General features: G+C 35.3%; 1 protein-coding gene across 7 annotated transcripts in view; it reads right to left on the reverse strand.

The window, feature by feature from the left end:
• Positions 1 to 21,382, reverse strand: part of LOC6499962 (zinc finger protein basonuclin-2) — a 131,917-nt gene that overhangs the window by 103,835 nt on the left and 6,700 nt on the right. The window contains exon 3 of one of the 7 annotated variants that reach the window (XR_004311392.2): positions 19,763 to 19,926. The exons of 5 other annotated variants lie outside the window; for them this stretch is intronic. The gene's annotated coding sequence lies outside the window, so the exon portion shown is untranslated. Of the gene's footprint in view, positions 1 to 19,762; positions 19,927 to 21,382 lie in introns of those variants that run through there. One more of the 7 variants, XR_006507816.1, reaches the window with a different exon arrangement.

Below are 21,382 nucleotides of genomic sequence, written 5' to 3' on the forward strand. Positions count from 1 at the left end.
GATTTTCAGATGCATCCACCAAGGCGTACTCAGCGGTGGTATACAGCCGAGTAGTTAACGACGATGGACTATGTGGAACACTTTTACTGAGTCAACTTCTGCAATCCAATCCACGATAGTCCTGTTATGGCTATCGTATTCACCAGCCCAAGTCAAGACGTTTGTTGGGAAGCATGCATAGCGGCATGTAGTTTCAAAATCGAACCCAGCGGATTGCGCATCCCGTGACTTGGGAGTATCCGAGCTCATCGACTTCCAATTATATTGGAAGGGTCCTTCATGGCTAAGGGACAAGGATCAATTCTTGGTAAAAGTGAACAATACTCACAACTGTATTTCTTTTTCAGACAAACGCATACAAGGCGAAGTTAAAAGTAACTGCCTAGCTGTGCAGACGACTGTCACGACGGACAACCCATTAAATAAGCTTCTCAATTGCAAACCATCTTGGCTGAAGATCAAGGCAGCCAGGATTCGATGGCTGCAATACGCTCAAGCTGGTTTTCAACCAAGGCTTCTGGAAAAAATGGCACCAGGAGTATCTAACAAGTCGCAGCAACGTCCTAAGTGGACCACGACAACCCCTAACATTTCGATCGGCAGCGTTGTGCTCGTCAAGAAGTCCAACACACCACCAGCATCATGGCATCCAGCGTAGGTAATCAACGCCTTCCAAGGAAAGGACAATATGGTTCGAGCAGTCAGGATCACGACCGCAGCAGGAGAAGTGACCCGGCCAATAACAAAAATTGCGAAACTACCCAGTTCAGAAACCGTGTTTCAGGGTGGCCCGGGATGTTTAGGAACTATCAATACATAGTTTATAAGTTAGCCCATATTGTCATCCTTATAATTTCTCTACCTATTAGCTTTAAAATCCACAACATGTATACACACACACGCATATCTTTAAGTTCCACAAATGGAAGATCTGTAACTTATCTTTAGTACCAATTAGACAGCGAAACTGACAAGAACATAAAACTCTACTGCTTATTCGTGTCTTTGGTTGGGGATCATTATACTTTCAAAAATAAATAAGATCCAACTTATTAGTTTTTATACCCTTGCAGAGGGTATTATAATTTTGGTCAAAAGTGTGCAATTCAATGAAGGAGACATCTCCGACCCTATAAAGTATATATATTCTTGATCAGGATCACCTCCTGAGTCGATATGAGCATGTCCGTCTGTCTGTCTGCCGAGCCGGGATCGGTCGACTATATCCTATAGCTGCCATATAACTGATTGATCGGAAATGCCATAACATTGGTGTTTTTTAAGTTTGAGGGTTGAGACTTTCCACACATGTTATATTTGGCCAAATTATCTTGTCTATTTCATAAGGATCGACCGAATATATCCTATAGCTGTCATAGATCGATCGGAATTGGCATAACTTTTGTGTTTTTTAAGTTAGAAAGATGGGACTTGGTACAGATTCCATTTTGGGCATAATAATCTTATTTGACCAATTTCATAGAGGGTTGGGACTTTCCACACATGTTATATTTGACCAAAATATTTTATGTAAAAAATTTCATAAGGATCGGCCGACTATATCCTATAGCTGTCATAGAACGATCGAAATGGGCATAACTTTGGTGTTTGGTAAAAACAATCTGATTTGTCGAATTTCATAAGGATCGGCCGACTATATCCTATAGCTGCCATATAACTGATTGATCGGAAATGCTATAACTTCGTTGTTTTTTAAGTTAGATGGATGGGAGTTTCAATGGATTCCTCTTTTGGCAAAATAATTCGATTTGCCAAATTTCATAAGGATCGGTCAACTATATACGATCCGCTATATATCTAATAATATCAGATGCGTGGCGCCACCTAGCGGACTGCGACTCAACTGCAAGGGTATATAAACTTCGGCTCCACCCAAAGTTAGCTTTCCTTTCTTGTTTTTGATTCCGATGATCGTTCTCGGAGATAGACTGTCAAAGTAATTGCACCGTTTTCCATAAAAATAATAGCAGGGCTTTAAATTGTTTTGTTTTAAAAAAAATTTCAAATACGTATTTTTTACAACAACAAAAAATGTGGAAAAAACATGTTTCTTTTTTATTATTCCCTTACATGACTTTAAAAAAAATATAAGAAAAATCAATCCTGAGTGCTTTGAAACGCGTATTTCCAAAAAATCCACTACCTAAAACTTTGGGAAAAGTCCATGTTTATATTCGCGTAGAAAAAGACGGACGGGAAAAAGATGGACAGACGCACTCAGAATGTAGTGATCAAGAGTATATCGACGAATTTCGTATGACACTTTTTTCAATTTAAATTTTCAATATCCTCTGCAAGGGTACATACTTGATAGGTTCAGACTGTTCGTCCGAAGAGTTTGGGAGATGACTCCTAGGATTCTTAGCTTGAAGCTACCGATCAGGTCTTTGGTTGTGGCTAGCAATGGATCTTACCCAGGTTGAATGAAGCGAAGGTTCTCATTAGTAGGACTCCTCCGAGGCCGCGGGGACTCGCATATAAAGCGCATTGAACATCTAACGGACGACGATAGACTTGTTACCGCTTCTATAAGTAGCCTAACAAATCGTAAAACCTACCCTCTTATCATCGCAAAACATTATCATCGAAATAATTCTATGTGTATTTATCCCTGATTGTGATAAATTTTTCGTATTTCGATGAATGCAGAATATTTTTTTGGTCATATGCATGTATGTTTTCCTTGTTATGCTAAATCACACTCTTTCGTTACATCACAGGTGTGTTAGTACTGAGGCTTTTGCGTAGCCTTTATATCAGCAATCGACACAGTGTCGCAGCAAAAGCTTAAATAGTAATCAACATCGAATCAATTTTCTAATAAAGATTTTGGAAACCGCCTCAAGCATATTTAAAACTAGCAACGCCATTTCCGATCGTTCACTTATATGACAGCTATAGGATATAGCCGGCCGATCTTTATGAAATTTGGCATATCGAATTATTTTGCCCAAAGAGGAATCCATTGAAACTCCTATGCTTCTAACTTGAAAAACAACGAAGTTATGGCATTTTCGATCAATCAGTTATATATATGGCAGCTATAGGATATAGTCGACCGATCCCGGCCGTTCCGACTTATATACTGCCAGCAAAGGAAAGATGAATGTGTGCAAAGTTTCAACTCGATAGCTTTAAAACTGAGAGACTAGTTTACTATATACGATCCGCTATATATCTAATAATATCAGATGCGTGGCGCCACCTAGCGGACTGCAACTCAACTGCAAGGGTATATAAACTTCGGCTCCGCCCGAAAAAGTAAAAATCATAAATATTCATTATTATCTGAGCGAAAAAATAAAAATCACAAATAATCATTATTCTCTGAGCGAAAAATAATTATCATTTGCGATTTTTATTTTTTCGCTCATAAATATCACTCAATTCATGATTGCGGGCTACAAGTGCATATCTCCACAGACCAGGTATATAGGTCCAAATTAACACTATGACTTTTCCGCGATCACTCCTCCAAACCATTAAAAATTAGAAAAAAAAACAGAAAATCAAGCAATCTTTTTATACCCTTGCAGAGGGTATTATAATTTTGGTCAAAAGTGTGCAATGCAGTGAAGGAGTTTTTAATCTCATATTTTCAAAAAGTCATGGCTATCTACAACTTCTGTAAAGCTTTAATAAACAAACTGAACCTGCAATAGACACGTTTTAAACAAAGAAACAGTTTTAGTTAGCAATGACTTTTTGAAAATATGAGATTAAAAATTATATAATTATAATAAATTAAAAAAAATTAATTCGAGTGTTTCCTTAAATCCAAAATTAAAACATGGTATGATCTATTGATTTCAATAAGAAAACAAAAATCTTCCATAGAAAAATGTTTGGGGAAAAATCATAAAAGACCAAAAATTAATGTAGAAAATCTGAGATTTCAACTTTGGATGAGTATTCCAAAGATATGGTAACTGCTAGATACCATTTTTTAATTTTAGTTGGTACACATACATTTCAAAAATTACTCGGCCTACATAATTCAATATATGGTAAAATTTGATCAATTTCTTTTCTTAGGTGTACCGCGGAAACTGTGGGTGATAGAACCTATGTTTGTTCTGGACTTTGGTTCAGGGGAGCTTAAAGGTTATGGAGCAGGTGAAATTATGCGTGGAGTTTTTTTGCTGTTGGCTTGTATAATTTGACTTATATGTGAGAAGAAAAAAGGTATACCGTTTATGTCGGTGTCCGTAATAATTTAATTTCTTCGCGTGATTTATCCAAAACCTCTGAGGATTTGCTTTGCATGTAATCTTTAATTACTAGCTTACGAACTTTTATGTTTAAAATGATTCCTTAAAGTGTTCAACGCAGTGAAGGAGACATCTCCGACCCTATAAAGTATTTATATTTTTGATCAGGATCACCTCCTGAGTCGATATCTGTATGTCCGTCTGTCTGTCTGTCTAAAACTTTTCACACATCCTTCTTCTGTTTGCAGGCAGTATATAAGTCGGAACGGGATCGGCCGACTCTCATAAGGATCGGAAAACTATATACGATCTGATATTTAAATATATAAGCTATAATAATATAAGCTGCTACCTAACTGCCCGGGTATATCAACTTCGGTGCCGCCCGAAGTCATCTTTCCTTTCTTCTAATTTTTAATAATTTTGGAGGAGTGATCGGGGTAAAATCATAGTGTTGATTTGGACCAATTTACCTGGTCTATGGAGATATGCACTCATATGTAGTTTATTATCAATGATGAAAAGTTAAAAAATTCAAATTGGCGGCTAAAAGATGCACATTTCCGTGGCCCCCTGCTCGCCAAACATGGTGTCCTAACTAAAATTCAACCGGTTTTGTAATGGACTGAAATCAAAAATCGTTTATTTATTTTACTTAAAGATAATGATATTTTCTATGACTGGTAGACCATGTTAGTAACCATGTAAAATTCATTGAATGAACATTGAAACTAAAAAACCATTTCAAGGACGTTCAAAAATTATTAATAAATAATTTTTATACATGATGTTGCTACAGGGCGTACAAAAAAGCATGCACTTCCAAACAGTTCTTAGATGAAGAGAATCGGATCAATAGATCAGGCCTGATTGGAAAACGTGATTTCGAGATAAAAGCGTGTGAAGTTTTTTTAAAAGTTTTTATAGCGTTAAACCTTATTAGAGACGTTGCCATTTGAAGAATATTCGTCGGATGAAAAAATCCATTTTTTAAATTATGACTTATGAAATTTTGTAGATAAGATATTTTAGCTAAATTTAACATGTATGAAAAGTCCCGAGAAAAACTTGACTTTTCATTTGGGAACTTCTTTAAAAATGGTTTTTTCTGAATATCTTTTCAAATTAAAAGTTTTTTACATTTACGCAAATTACTCTAAGCCAAACTACTTTTGGCAAATGTTTAGACCTTTCATTAGGTATATCATTCATTCAGATTAAATTCACACAGAAAATGTTTAATTCTTTGGCTATATACACGTCTCCAAAGGATTCTCGTACCTTGGCTTCTCGTCAAATTGCCGCAATTATTCTTTATTTTAAAATGTGTTTGTGCCAATCCGACGTTTAAGCTCTCCCCATAGGTTTTCTATTGGGTTTAAGTCTGCAGTTTGACTTGGCCACTTCATAATGTCCACCTTGTTTTCGGTGAACCAAGCCTTGACCAGCGTTGATGTGTGTTTTGGGTCGTTGGGACAATATATTTTTATACCCAAATCGGGTCATAGTATCGGTAATCCGATGAATGGGGCCAACTCCATGCCTAGAAAAACAGCCCCAAATCATAATGTCTCTGCTTCCGTGTTTAACGGTCTATATTGAGTACCGGGCGTCGAATTCTTTACCTTTTGCTCGTCGTTTATTCTTTCTAGAGTCGTTACCAAATAGATTTATTTTTGTTTCGTCGCTCTATAGGACATTATTCTACTTTTTGGAACCCTCTGGTTCAGATCATGCCAAATGATTTTGGACTAACTGTTCCCTCATTTTTAAATTATTCCCTCGAAGGAGAGGAACTTTTCTGGCTATGCTTCCTTGTAAGCCAATATTAGTAAGTTTACGACGAACTAATATAGACGATATTTCATGGTCAATATGAGCAGCAATGGACTTGGCATGAAGGGATCCTTCTTTGAGAGACTTAGGATTCGGGTGTCCGTCGTTTGACAGGATTTCTTCTTCCGACCTTGAGTTTCGATTTCAACCTTGAATTTTAGGGCATCCTGGGCAAAACATAATGACTGCCCAAGTCTTTTATCGATTTCCCGAAGACTTTATCCTTCCTATTTTTTGAATTTTTTTTTTTAAATCGAAATAAACCAAAATGACCACCAATGGTCATCTTTTACGATTTTGAAAAAACTTTTAGGTTTAGAAATATTTAAGTGTTCAGTTTAGCTCATTTTTTTCACAGTTAAAACAAAATTAAAAAAAAAAAACTACTGAAATCGGTTTCCAATAGTGTGATAAACAATGACCATCTCTTAAAATTTAAAAATAACATTTACTTTACTCAAATGACCACCTACCGTTTTGAAATTATTTAAAATTGAACATAGTTAAACATTTTTCAAAAATTTCAAAATCGACTTTTGGAATTTTTTTTTCAATATCGAAATAAACGCAATTGACCACAAATGGTCATCTTTTAGAATTTCGAAAAAACTTTTCGTTTTTTAAATATTTAAGTTTTTAGTTTTGGTTAATTTTCGGACAGATAAAAAAAAAATTTCAAAAAAAAACTACTGACTAGTCGACGGATCCCGGCCGTTCCGACCTATGTACTACCTGCAAGGAAAAGAAGGATATGTGCAAAGTTTCAACTCGATAGCTCTAAAACTCAGAGACTAGTTTGCGTAGAAACCGACAGACAGACGGACTGACGGACAGACAGACAGACGGACACACGGACATGCTTATATCGACTCAGGAGGTGGTCCTGATCAAGAATATATATACTTTATAGGGTCGGAGATGTCTCCTTCACTGCGTTGCACACTTTTGACCAAAATTATAATACCCTCTGCAAGGGTATAAAAATCTATGCTCAGCATGGCCCACATCTTAAAACTTAAAAATTTTACAAAAAAATCTATGCTCAGAATGGGCAACAGCTTTAAACTTAACAAGAAAGGAAAGCTAACTTCGGGCGGAGCCGAAGTTGATATACCCTTGCAGTTCAGTCGCAGTCCGCTAGGTGGCGCCACGCATCTTATATTATTAGATATATAGCGGATCGTATATAGTCGGCCGATCCTTATGAAATTTGGCATATCGAATTATTTTGCCAAAAGAGGAATCCATTGAAACTCCCATGCTTCTAACTTGAAAAACAACGAAGTTATAGCATTTCCGATCAATCAGTTATATGACAGCTATAGGATATAGTTGGCCGATCCTTATGAAATTCGACAAGTCAGATTTTTTTTCCCAAAATTGAATCTGTACCAAATCCCATCTTTCTAACTTAAGGGGGGGTTAGGGTTTTAAAATTTTTTTTTTTCGATTTTTTTTTTTTTTTATTTTCCTATTAAAGAACCTTTCAAGAATACTGTGTCCAAATTTTAGATGGATAGGTGCATTATTAACAAAGATACAGCGATTTTAGCAACCCCACCTCCGAGCCAGGCCAACGGTCAGAAAAACTTCAAAGCGTTTTTCCCAAAACTCACTTTTTCAAAGTCGGTGCCCATCATAACTTCAAAACTACTGAATCGATCGTTTTGAAATTTTTACCACTTCTTGCCAACATAATTGACCAGGTATCCCTGGAGAGTTTTTTCCAAATTTGTTTAAATTTCTATTTTTTAAATAACAAATTAGCCGATTTTTTTCCTCAAAAATCACGTTTTTCACTTCAAAGTGTTCCTAAAAATTTAAAAATCGGAACTTCTAAAAACCCTCCCAGGGATACCTGGGAAAAATGTCTATCTAACGAAAGAACTTTGATTTTTTGATTTCGGATAATCTACAACCGATATATGAGGGGCACCGCAAAGCAACTTTTTTTCGAGGAGCCTGCTAATAATGGTCGCCATTGCCGTAGTTCTTATTATTTTTTTCTGAAAATTTTACAAAACATTCTTCAAATGTTGTACTTCAATTTAAAAATAGTTTAAATAAATAGATGTTTACCAGATCCTCAAAAAAAAACATGAAAATGTGTCTTTTTTTGCTCGCTCAGACCCTAACCCCCCCTTAAAAAACAACAAAGTTATGCCAATTTCGATCGTTCTATGACAGCTATAGGATATAGTCGGCCGATCCTTATGAAATTGTGTGCACAAGATATTTTGGTCAAATATAACATGTGTGGAAAGTCTCAACCCTCCAACTTAAAAAACACCAAAGTTATGGCATTTCCGATCAATCAGTTATATGGCAGCTATAGGATATAGTCGACCGATCCCGGCCGGTCCGACTTATATACTGCCTGCAAAGGAAAGAAGGGTGTGTGCAAAGTTTCAACTCGATAGCTTTAAAACTGAGAGACTAGTTTGCGTAGAAACAGACAGACGGACCGACGGACAGACGGACATGCTCAAATCGACTCAGGAGGTGATCCTGATCAAGAATATATATACTTTATAGGGTCGGAGATGTCTCCTTCACTGCGTTGCACACTTTTGACCAAAATTATAATACCCTCTGCAAGGGTATACAAATTGTACAAATAAATCAATGTCCATCGCTAAAAACTTAAAAATTTAAATAATTTGTAGGTTCTTGCAATTTGAACATTGGAAGTATAATATTAAGAAGGTTTATGTTAAGAAAAATACATCATCTAATTTGTATTGCTTCCAGTTAGTAAAACCCAAAAAATTTGCGGTAATATGCATTTCCCAAACAGATCCTTTTTTTCCAAACCGCAATTGTTACTTATGGTGCAATTATGCAATTGAAACTTTATGGTGTACTGGTTCAATGCACCATAGGTATTACATATGTACATATGTATTACGCATAATTTTTAACTTTTTTTGTTTTAAATATTTTCACAAACTACTGTAACTATTTCTTTTATGACCTGTGGGTGTAAATTTTCTGGATTTCCCCATGATGCGTATAAGTTGCAAATTTTCCAAAAATGACGTGTTTGACTTTTTAAGCAATACAAATAGATTATGTATTTTTCTTAACATAAACCTTCTTAATATTATACTTCCAATGTTCAAATTGCAAGAACCTACAAATTATTTAAATTTTTAAGTTTTTAGCGATGGGCATAGAGTTTTTTGTTAAATTTTTAAGTTTTAAGATGTGGGCCATGCGGAGCATAATTTTTTTTGTTATATTTTTAAGTTTCAAGATGTGGGCCATGCTGAGCATAGATATTTTTGTAAAATTTTTAACTTTTAAGGGATGGGCAATGATGGTCATGATTTGTTTTGTTAAATTTCTAAGTTTTAAGGGATGGGCATAATGTTTTTTGTTAAATTTTTAAGTTTTAAGGGATGGGCAATAAAGGGCATAGTTTTTTTTGTAAAATTTGTAAGTTTTAAGATGTGGGCCATGATGGGCATAGAGATTTTTGTTAATTTTTTAAGTTTTAAGGGATGGGCAATGATGGAAATCAATTTTTTTTTTATTTATATAATTTTGGCTATGGGCCATGATGGTCATCTTTTGGATTTTTAATTTCTTTATTTTTAAGACTATGAGAATCAAGTATCTCGAAAAGTAAATGTTATTTTAAAATTTAAAAAGATGGTCATTGTTTATCACACTAATGGAAAACGAATTCAGTAGTTTTTTTTTGAAATTTTTTTTTTTACCTGGCCAAAAAATGACCAAAACTAAAAATTTAAATATTTTAAAAACTACAAGTTTTTTCAAAATTCTAAAAGATGACCATTTGTGGTCAATTGCGTTTATTTCGATATTGAAAAAAAAAATTCCAAAAGTCGATTTTGAAATTTTTGGAAAAATTTTTAACTATGTTCAATTTTAAATAATTTCAAAACGGTAGATGGTCATTTGAAAATATTGAAATAAATATCTGCGTACTTATTATTTTGGCCAGTAGAGTATAGTGTCTTCACGCGCTAGCTACAAGCTAGGGCATGCGTGTCGCCACGTTGCGGACTGCCGTCGGCTGTGATATACGATACATACATACATATATGTACTTAATAGGAGAACCTATCGTTGTGTGGCAAACTTTCGATTAAATTTTAACTCCCTCTGCAAGGAAAACATGTATTCGCGTTTATACAAGCTACTTAATTTAATATACATATGAACTCATTTTACCATTTTTATTCTTAAGTGTAGGTGTAGCGTGAAAACTAAGGATGATGGATCTGTGTGCTAAGTAAAGAAAAAAGTTGTCAGCCTGTAAAAATTTATCGTGAAATGAGAGTTTTCAAAATGTATCTCAGTAAAAAATTTTATTTTTATAGGACCGACAGTTTGAATTTTATGCTTTTTTGTTTATGTAAAAATCCAAAGAAATATAAGTTTCTAAGGATCATGGATAAATATTCCTTTGCATGGACATTGTTAGTCTGAGAAGTAATAGCCAACGATAGCGTGAACGATTGTTAGTTATTGGACTATTCTATTTCCAATAAGACCAGTTATAACATTTCCGATCGTTCACTTAAACATATGGCATGAAGGCGACCGATCTTAGCCGTTCCGACTTCTGAGTTAGCTTTAAAACTGAGAGACTATTTTTCGTACACACAGATAGTGAGTAATGCTGATCTGGAATATATGAACATACAGTCAGCACAGAAATTATTCGGACACTAAAAAATATTTATAATGCAAGCCTATATCCGGGAAAGTAAGATATTTTGGGCAGTGTTTTTCTTATTTTCTATTAAAAACTGTTTTTTTAAACCATAATATTAAATAAAAAAAATATAATATATATATATATATATAAATAAAAGCAAAACAAGGGCTTAAAATGCGGCAAAAAATTATTCGTACGCATTCAAGATTATCAGTTCTCTTTGTGAATGCAACGGTAGTCGGCGTTTCTTTTTGGAGATTTACTTAGAAATACTTCGATCTATGAAAATATGTTCTTTTTTATGTTGTGCATTACTTTTTCTTCGTTGTTGGAAGAGATTGGACAAAATTGGACGCGGTCAAGATTTATCTTTAGATTTGCGAAAACTATTCTTCTCTATTCTACTATTCTTAAACTTCAATTTAAAAATCGTAGTTACCTCGAAATCGGTAGGATAATTGAAAAATCACTTTCGACCGTACACAGTGTGATTCGAAAATAGATATACACTGGAGAATTTTATGCGAATCACGGGAAGGCTGGTCGACCAAAGTTACTAACACCTTGCGAGGAACGGAAAATGGTATCAACAGTCCCTAAAAATACCAAAACATCAACTCAATTGCTCCGGCAAAATTTATAGGAAGCTTCTAATAGGAAAATTTCAAACTGTCCCCTTGCACAATGCTTGATTAATAGCAGAGTTGCTCGACGCAAACCTTTTATTTCGGAGATCAACAAAAAAAAGAGATTGGAGTTTGCAAAACTTCATCTAAATGAGCCTTCTTCTTTTTGTGAGAATTTTTGTGTATTTAGCGACGAATCCAAATACAATATTTTTGGACATGATGGGCCTTCTAGAGTATGGAGAAAACCCAAAGAAGCCATGAAGGAGAAAAACCTAAAACCTACTGTGAAGCATGGAGGAGGGAATGTCATGGTTTGGGGGTGTGTAGCTGCTGGTGGAGCTGGTAGAATGGTGTTTATTGACGAAAAATTGGACAAGGTGATGTACAAGAGAATTTTCGCTGAAAATGAAATTCCCAGCGTTGACACCTTGGCCTTAGCCAAGAATGTTGATGATACTTGTTCCAACAAGACAACGATCCAAAACACGCCTCATTTTTAGTACAAAAATGGCTCATTTACCATTGCAAGCAGCTGAAAACACCTCCAAAGTCACCAGATTTAAACCCCATAGAACAAGTTTGGGATATTTTCAAAAAATAAATAAGGAAGCACAGAATTTCCTCCAAGGAAACTTTAAAAAATGCTTTGCAGGCTGAATTAGACAACATCTACCCTCCTGACACATCAAAATTAAACGATTACAGGCTGATTAAACGAACGTCGACGATTACAGGCTGTCATTGATACCAAAGGAGGACCCACCAAATACTAAAAACTCAATAAATATTAAAAAAACAAGTAGTCCCTAATAAAGGACAAAACTGTCCGACTAATTTTTTTGCCGTTAAAACCTAACTTTTTTCTTTTTTAACTAGATTTAAGCAATAAAAAAGTTTAAAATTAAACATTTTTTGTTTAAAATACGTTTTAAGAATCCCTACAAGTATTAAGTAAAAATTATATATTCGGTACCTTACTTATTTTTTGAGTTATTAATATAAAAAGGTTAACTTAATGGGTGTCCGAATAATTTGTGTGCTGACTGTATGTACTGTATAGAGGCGGAGATTCCTCCTTGACTGCGTTGCACTTCTTTGACCAAAATTATCATGCCCTCTGCGAGGGTATAAAAACCCGCTTCTTTCCATACAAATACACATATTTTTTTGTGTTTTAAGCCATTGTACAACGGCAGCAGTGGCACCTTTGCAATTATAGCCTATGGCTTGCGGGGGCGGGAATGTTGCAAAGATGGGATAACCATTACGGTGAAGGGGATACGAGTGAACGTTTGGATGCGAAGCAGCGGCTGAGACTGAGGTAAGCTGATGTCGCCGACGTATCCATCGCAGGTTTCATGTCCTCCATCTGTGGTCTGCATTACGTGTTCACGTGCGTTGTTCTTGTTTTTGTTATGGTTGTTGTTTCTGTTTCTGCTGTCGTTGCAATTTCATTTTCTGCCACCGCGGGCTACGGCCTCTGAAGTGTATCTGCGTGCAAAATTATGGCTATCCTTTGAGAGAGAACGACGATCATCCATGGTATTATACACGCCTCTGCGCCCAATTCGCTACTAGCGTGTTTCTTTTTTTGTCAATTTAACCTGACATCAGATTTCTGACTCATAATAAAATATATTAATAGTCGGAACAAAAGACATGCTTTTTCATAAAAAAACATTAAAACTCAAGAAATCTCGAAAAAGAGCTCGTTTAAGAACATAATTACCAAAATTTATTTTACGTGAGGTGGTTGAAGAAATACCCTTTCAGTTAAGTGACAGTGATATTGTAATATATAGGGACGAGTGGTGTATCGCAGATATCGGATATTGAAATCAATGAGAATATCGGTCATCGCCTTTTGGGTAGCTGAAATGTCCTAAAACCAGTTTCCAAATAATTAAAAATCACAGGGTGCCAGATCAGGAGAGTGGGGTGAGTGATTAATATTGAGTTTTTTTGTCAAAAAATCAGTGACAAGCGTCGATTGATGAGACGGCGCAGTCACAGCGGACGGCAGCCCGCTAGGTGGCGACACGCATGCCCTAGCTTGTAGCTAGCGCGTGAAGACACTATATACACTATATACACTATGTATAGCCAAAGAATTATATGCTCTGTTTTCATACGATGAACATTTGCTAAAAGTACAAACATTAACCAAAAGTACTTTCGCTTGGGAGAAATTGGCGTAAATGTAGAACACTCAAATTCACAAAATTGGAAATAGTGGGGACATTGGTGTCACCAGACAAAATATTTTTATACTCTTGCAGAAGGTATTATAATTTTGGTCAAAAATGTGCAGGAGACATCTCCGACCCTATAAAGTATATATATTATTCATCAGGATCACTTCCTGAGTCGATATAAGCATGTCCGTCTGTCTGTCTGTTTCTACGCAAACTAGAGTTTTAGAGCTATCGAGTTGAAACTTTGCAAACACATGTCCTTCTTTTGTTTGCAGGTCGAATATATGTAAGTCGGAACGGCCGGTATCGGTCGTTTATATTCTATAGCTGCCAAATATCTGATTAAGTGGAAATACCATAACTTTGGTGTTTTTTAAGTTAGAAAGATGGGGTTTGGTACTGTTGAGTTTTGAATATAGTTTTTTATTCAGAAAAGTTAATCTAATTGCTCCAAGATTTGTCAGTAAAGTTTAAGCTTAATTACAATCGATATCGATTAAGTCTTCTTCACAATAGCTTATTATAATATTATACCTATACTATACGGAATATTATATTTACATTAGCTTACATTGTACTTATGTATAATAATTCTCCTATTAAATTTCTTTATTTAATTTGTTCGGTTGATTCAGATGCTTGTTCTAACTTTAAATTTGTTTCCATGGATGTATCATATAGTTTTGATAACTCTATTTATTTCGTTAGACATAATGTCATTTTAGTTCTTTCATTATTATAGTCTACATCTATGCCAAAATACCCTTTTCTTTTCTTTAAACTAACTTTAACTTCTTCGATTTTGGATAAGTCTCTGCAACAAATTAACAAGTCATCTACAATAACTAGTAATTGAATTGGATCCTTTTTTGCAATATGTATCTACACATAAACAAGAAAGGAAAGCTAACTTCGGGCAGAGCCGAAGTTGATATACCCTTGCAGTTAAGGTTGCGCCATTTCCGATCGTTCAGTTATATGGCAGCTATAGGATATAGTCGGCAGATCCTTATGAAATTTCAGATTAGGATCTGCCGAATCTGGCAAATCAGATTATTTTGTCCAAAATAGAATCTGTACCAAGTCCCATCTTTCCAATTTAAAAAACACCAAAGTTATGCCAATTCCGATCGTTCTATGACAGCTATAGGATATAATCAGCCGATCCTTATGAAATTTTGTACATAAGATATTTTGGTCAAATATAACATGTGCGGAAAGTTACACACCAAAGTTATGGAATTTCCGATCAATCAATTATATGGCAGCTATAGGATATAAACGACCGATCCCGGCCGTTCCGACTTATATACTACCTGCAAGGAAAAGAAGGATGTGTGCAAAGTTTCAACTTGATAGCTTTAAAACAGAGAGACTAGTTTGCGTAAAAACGGACAGACAGACAGACGGACATGTTCATATCGACTCAGGAGGTGATCCTGATCAAGAATATATATACTTTATAGGGTCGGAGATGTCTCCTTCACTGCGTTGCATACTTTTGACCAAAATTATAATACCCTCTGCAAGGGAATAACAATAGTCGTACTTACTTTTTATAAAACCTAGACCTGTTAAGAACTCATTAATCGTATCATACCAAGCTCTTGGGCTTTCTCTGAGACCGTACAGTGCCTTTTGTAATTTATATACATACTTTGTCTTCACTTATTTCAAACCCAAGTGGCATGTTTATATACACTTCGGTTTTTACTTGGCCATTCAGGAAAGCTGTTTCTACGTCCATTTGTTCTATATATAAATTATTTATACAGCTGTATGTTAATAGTTTTTTTAAAGTTTCAATTTTTCCATTTTCAATATCCTCTTTTTGTTGAAAACCTCTAACTACTAGTGTAGCCTTAAAAGTGCCACCACATTTTCTTTTGAAAACCCACTTCACATCAATGACTTTTTATACCCTTGCAGAGGGTATTATAATTTTGGTCAAAAATGTGCAACGCAGTGAATATATACATATAAAGACCCTATAAAGTATATACATTCTTGGTCAGGATCAAATCCTGGGTCGATATAAGCATGTCCGTCTGTTCGTCTGTCCGTCTGTCTGTTTCTACGCAAACTAGTCTCTCATTTTTAGAGCTATCGAGTTGAAACTTTGCACACATCCTTCTTTTTCTTGCAGGTAGTATATAAGTCGGAACGGCCGGGATCGGTCGACTATATCCTATAGCTGCCATATAATTGATTGATCGGAAATTCCATAACTTTGGTGTGAAACTTTCCGCACATGTTATATTTGACCAAAATATCTTATGTACAAAATTTCATAAGGATCGGCTGACTATATCCTATAGCGGTCATATGACTGAACGATCGGAAATGGCACAACTTTAACTGCAAGGGTATATCAACTTCGGCTCCGCCCGAAGTTAGCTTTGCTTTCTAGTTTATTTTTAGGTCTATCGACAGCTATCCAAGTTTTGTTCTTATTTAGACTTTTAATTGCACAACCCATCGCTCTGATACAGTCTTTATTATTCTTAGAGCTTATCGCCTCCTGGAATGTATTTGGAACCTTCGCATCGATATGATTAAGATATATGTAATGAGTTGTTGGACTACCATATCTACCTACCGGAATTTTTTTTCAACTTCATTTTCTCAATGTTTTAGTATTATCTACGTAATTGTATTAACTCTGATTTTTCAGATTGCTCATCTTCACACATTTCAGATTCTGTCTCACTAAGAACTATATTTTTACCATTACTTCCTACTTCCTCGTATTCTTCTAAGCAGATTCATTCCGTTTTGTCTTCTAATATATCGACATGTCTTACATTAATAACTTTATTGTTTATAAGTACTCTATAACCGTTTTCATTGGTGATAAGTTTTTAGTTTTAATCTGTTTGTTCCACATGCCACTTTGCCGTAGATTTATGTATATGAGTTCAGGTCTTTACTTGGACCAAGATTCTGCAAAACTTTTATTCGAATTGATTTTTTTTATTTTATAACAAGTCTATTCACTTTTCCTTTTCTTTTTATACCCTTGCAGAGGGTATTATAATTTTGGTCAAAAGTGTGCAACGCAGTGAAGGAGACATCTCCGACCCTATAAAGTATATATATTCTTGATCAGGATCACCTCCTGAGTCGATATGAGCATGTCCGTCTGTCCGTCTGTCCGTCTGTCCGTCGGTCCGTCTGTCCGTCTGTCCGTCTGTCTGTTTCTACGCAAACTAGTCTCTCAGTTTTAAAGCTATCGAGTTGAAACTTTGCACACACCCTTCTTTCCTTTGCAGGCAGTATATAAGTCGGAACGGCCGGGATCGGTCGACTATATCCTATAGCTGCCATATAACTGATTGATCGGAAATGCCATAACTTCGTTGTTTTTTAAGTTAGAGGGTTGGGAGTTTCACATATTATACTTGACCAAAATATCTTATGTACAAAATTTCGTAAGGATCGGCCGACTATATCCTATAGCTGTCATAGAACGATCGAAATTGGCATAACTTTGGTGTTTTTTAAGTTAGAAAGATGAGTTAGAAGGATGGGACTTTCTGTGCATTCTAATTTGGGCCAACTTATATGATCTGCTAAATGTCATCAGGATCGGCCGTCTATATCCTATAGCTGTCATATAACTGATTGATCGGAAATGCTATAACTTCGTTGTTTTTCAAGTTAGAAGGATGGGAGTTTCAATGGATTCCTCTTTTGGCAAAATAATTCGATTTTCCAAGTTTCATAAGGATCGGCCAACTATATACGATCCGCTATATATCTAATAATATAAGATGCGTGGCGCCACCTAGCGGACTGCGACTCAACTGCAAGGGTATATAAACTTCGGCTCCGCCCGAAGTTAGCTTTCCTTTCTTGTTATCTATTTTAAATAATCTTGTTCTGCTACCAATTTGAGTTTTGAAGATAGTTTTTTATTCAGAAAAGTTAATCTAATTGCTCCAAGGTTATAACGGAATATCATATTAACACTACGTTAAATATAAGTAACTCTAGATTATTATATTTATACACTTCAACAGTTACAGATTTTATTTTGCAAAGTAATCCGATCTGCCAAATTTCATAAGGATCGGCCGACTATATCCTATAGCTGTCATACAACGACCGGAATTGGCATAACTTTGGTGTTTTTTAAGTTAGAAAGATGGGACTTGGTACAGATTATATTTTGGACAAAATAATCTGATTTGCCAAATTTCATAAGGATCGGCCGACTATATACGATCTTCTATATATCTAATAATATAAGATGCGTGGCGCCACCTAGCGGACTGCGACTGAACTGCAAGGGTATATCAACTTCGGCTCCGCCAGAAGTTAGCTTTCCTTTCTTGTTTTCGGATTCTACACTGGCCTAACCCCTTAAAAAGTGCACATATACTTCTTTCCCTGAGGTATTTCAAATACAAAATGGGCTCTTTTTATACCCTTGCAGAGGGTATTATAATTTTGGTCAAAAGTGTGCATCGCAGTGAAGGAGACATCTCCGACCCTATAAAGTATATATATTCTTGATCAGGATCACCTCTTGAGTCGATATAAGCATGTCCGTTTGTCCGTCTGTCTGTTTCTACGCAAACTAGTCTCTCATTTTTAGAGCTATCGAGTTGAAATTTTGCACACATGCACCTTGTTTGCGGGCAGTATATAAGTCGGAACGGCCGGGATCGGTCGACTATATCCTATAGCTGACATATGTATAACTGATTGATCGGAAATGAAATAACTTTGGTGTTTTTTAAGTTATATATATTATACCTGCAAGGAAAAAAAGCATGTGTGGAAAGTTTCAACTCGATAGCTCCAAAACTGAGAGACTAGTTTGCGTAGAAACCGATAGACAGACAGACAGACGGACAGACGGACATGCTCATATACATAGGTACCAATCGACCCGTACTTTTGAGCAGAATCTGTCTATACATATAAAAAGAAAGGAACCATTGAAGTTAGGTAGCAGCTTATATAATTATATATATCGGATCGAATATAGTTGTCCCATCCTTATGAGAATTTAACCAGCGAATCAATTTTCTAATAAAAACGTTGCAAAAATCCCCAAGCAACTAAAAATAGCAAGGTGGTTCCATTTCCGAGTTCAGTTATATGGCAGCTATAAGATATAGTCGGCCGATCCTTATGAAATTTGGCAGATCGGATTACTTTGCAAAATAAAATCTGTAACTGTTGAAGTGTATAAATATAATAATCTAGAGTTACTTATATTTAACGTAGTGTTAATATGATATTCCGTTATAACCTTGGAGCAATTAGATTAACTTTTCTGAATAAAAAACTATCTTCAAAACTCAAATTGGTAGCACAACAAGATTATTTAAAATAGATAAAAAGAAAAGGAAAAGTGAATAGACTTGTTATAAAATAAAAAAAATCAATTCGAATAAAAGTTTTGCAGAATCTTGGTCCAAGTAAAGACCTGAACTCATATACATAAATCTACGGCAAAGTGGCATGTGGAACAAACAGATTAAAACTAAAAACTTATCACCAATGAAAACGGTTATAGAGTACTTATAAACAATAAAGTTATTAATGTAAGACATGTCGATATATTAGAAGACAAAACGGAATTAATCTGCTTAGAAGAATACGAGGAAGTAGGAAGTAATGGTAAAAATATAGTTCTTAGTGAGACAGAATCTGAAATGTGTGAAGATGAGCAATCTGAAAAATCAGAGTTAATACAATTACTTAGATAATACTAAAACATTCCTGATCCTTATGAAATTTTGTACACAAGATATTTTGGTCAAATATAACATGTGTGGAAAGTCCCAACCCTCCAACTTAAAAAACACCAAAGTTATGGCATTTCCGATCAATCAGTTATATGGCAGCTATAGGATATAGTCGACCGATCCCGGCCGTTCCTACTTATATACTGCCTGCAAAGGAAAGAAGGGTGTGTGCAAAGTTTCAACTCGATAGCTTTAAAACTGAGAGACTAGTTTGCGTAGAAACAGACAGACGGACAGACGGACATGCTCATATCGACTCAGGAGGTGATCCTGATCAAGAATATATATACTTTATAGGGTCGGAGATGTCTCCTTCACTGCGTTGCACACTTTTGACCAAAATTATAATACCCTCTGCAAGGGTATAAAAAAGGCCAATTACACGATTGTTTTTTTTTTTGCGAACAGGAACACTTTAAAGGAATGCAGCTTTCAGCGCTTTATTAATAATATTTCGAATGACATTTTCAAAAATTTTGGTTATTTAAATGTGCTGCGGGGTGGTGCTGTAGTCGTTAAAGTAATGGCATCTACGGCGTGAAGTGGTTTGCGGGCGGACTCGATTTGCAGCCAGAGGTATTTCTAGAACAAAATGGATATAGGTTTCATAAACTTGAATATTCAAACTAGTGAAGTACCTGTCCGATTGTAAAAATATTGATTTCTGACAAAATGGTGCGCGTTCGAAGAAAATTATCTGATTTTTAGGCAAAAATATCAAACATAATCGTTAATTACAAAAAAACTTTTAAAGATAAAAATAAATCTCCAAGTACTTCACTAGAAAAAAGTAGGTAAAAGAAGCTACGAAAAGAATCGAATCAATCAGTCATTTGAAATATGATTTTCGTGTCCGCCCGACTTGATAAACATGGTTTTGAGAAAAACGCGATTAAAGATAAAGATCGCGCCACTGTACAGCACGCGCGAGCAGCCGGTAGCGCACAGGTAGTCCCCTAGTTTTCGACCCAAAATATTGCGGAAAAAAGTGTTTCCGGGTATGAAACCAATTGTACCGACTTCGTTGGACTCTAAACTATCATTTAAGATAAAAAAAAAAATCCATTTTTTGAAACCGCTACAGTGGCTTAACCCCTTAATTTGCTTGTACTTTCTCTAAAGTTAACGGTACTGTTTTTGTAAGTACGCAGTTTTGTCTTCATATATTTTATGAACATCTTCTAATTCAACGATCCTCTTTGGACTTCATTCGTTGTACCGTTTTTAAGGGGTTAGGTGGGTCTGGGAGGCAAAAAAATTGCATGTTTTCAAAAATTTTTTTTTATATAAAGAATGAAATATTTTATTGGAACTTTTAGGATTATTAAATATACATATTTAAAGATGAATTTCTGAAATTTTGAGAAAAAAATATTTTACAGTCAGCCATTGATACGTCATTTGCCATGACTCCTGGGAAAAAAGGGTGCTTTCGCGTTGACAGCACAATTCCTACCAGAATCATCTAAAATGAAAAAACCAAATATTTTCCTTTAGTACAGACCTAAAACTAGAAACTGAACGAAGGAAAACAAAATTAAGCAAAAATTTGATTTTTGGGACACCTTTTTGCAAAAAAATTCAAATTTTGGTGAAATTTTTCGAACATTTTTTTTTTTGAATAGTTGTAATCAACGAAAATAAAAATCCTTCGTTCAAGTTCTAGATAATCGTATCTTGAAGGCCTGTGCAAAATTTTATCAAGATCGGTTGAGTAGTTTCCGAGAAATCTTGACAACCGATTTCAAAAACACAGTTTTGAGAAAAACGCGTTTAAAGTTTGCGCTCTGTCTATAGCTGACCTCGAACGTCCACCTTTTCAGGACTGTATCTCCGAAACTTTTATTCCAATCGACTTGAAAATTTGGGAGAATATTCTCAAGATTCTGGAGAATTTTATAAAAAAAAAAAAAAAAAAGTTTTTTTTTTTTTGCCGCCAGACCCACCTAACCCCTTAAGAACATGAAACTTGTGATTTTATAAGGAAATAAGTAGATGTGCAAATTGAGATTATTCTGTTATTGATAGCGAGTAAGCT

This window comes from Drosophila ananassae, chromosome XR (genome assembly GCF_017639315.1).
Source record: "Drosophila ananassae strain 14024-0371.13 chromosome XR, ASM1763931v2, whole genome shotgun sequence".
NCBI classification, from domain to species: domain Eukaryota; kingdom Metazoa; phylum Arthropoda; class Insecta; order Diptera; family Drosophilidae; genus Drosophila; species Drosophila ananassae.